This window comes from Belonocnema kinseyi, chromosome 7 (genome assembly GCF_010883055.1).
Source record: "Belonocnema kinseyi isolate 2016_QV_RU_SX_M_011 chromosome 7, B_treatae_v1, whole genome shotgun sequence".
Taxonomy (NCBI): domain Eukaryota; kingdom Metazoa; phylum Arthropoda; class Insecta; order Hymenoptera; family Cynipidae; genus Belonocnema; species Belonocnema kinseyi.
Window position 1 is genome coordinate 116,548,038 of NC_046663.1, and position 887 is coordinate 116,548,924.

The 887-nt window shown below is 36.0% G+C and overlaps 1 long non-coding RNA gene across 1 annotated transcript in view; it reads left to right on the forward strand.

Moving 5' to 3' along the window:
* LOC117177497 overlaps positions 1 to 205 on the forward strand; it is a 7,890-nt gene extending 7,685 nt beyond the window's left edge. The window contains exon 3 of the long non-coding RNA XR_004467702.1: positions 90 to 205. This is a non-coding gene — a long non-coding RNA (uncharacterized LOC117177497). The remainder of the gene's footprint in view (positions 1 to 89) is intronic.
* Positions 206 to 887: the final 682 nt, after the last annotated feature.

Consider the following 887-nt stretch of genomic DNA (forward strand, 5'->3'; position numbering starts at 1 on the left):
AGAGATTTTGTACCCTTGGTCAAATGTATTTGTCGTATGTTTTCTAATGCATTATGATTTCTTTTATCTAGACTATCGATACGTTTCAGGATATCCATGATGAATACAAAAAGCGAATGAATAATGAGGGTCCGCTATGCACCCTGTGCCACAGAATATGTATTTATGAGTCACTGGAAATGCAGACACTCTGACGTAAACTCAAGTTTGAGTTGTAGACAATCAAGATGTTGCAGGGTTTTTTCCGACGTGTACGCTTTTAAGAGACATTTCTCGCGAGTTCATATTACTGATAGAGTTGATTAGAATGAAAAAGAAAATGAAAATGAAAATTATATAAAAAGTCTCAAAATAATTTCCGAAGCTAATTCTAATTTGCCAGCGTTATCTAATCATTGTCCTCAATTCGTTAATAGTCTGCCCGATATTTCGAGTCCACCAAGAGAATTTGCAACTATCACGCCGATGCAGTTTGCTGCAGATTTATGTAAAGGTGTAGCGCTTTTCGTAGCAAAATTGTACGCTAACCCATCCGTGCATCGGTCACTTGTTACAGAAATCGTCCATGACATAGAAGATATCACTAGTCACATTGAACCATTAAATTCTATGTCCACTGCAAAGGAAACGGCGCAAACAAACGATTTAAATAAAAAGTTTGACACTTTTCAAAATGCATTCATAGACCACAATAGCGAACATCGTTCACTGCCTTACTTTTAAAATTTTAAGACACTAATTATGCCAGACATTCAACATCGATGGTGACATGCAAAACTAAACTTAGTTCAAGTAAACGGCATACTAACTGCAAAGGCCACGATTTCTCTTATATTCCGTTAAAAAAATCTTGAAGCAGTTCTTGGAATTACCTACAGTGTTTAAAA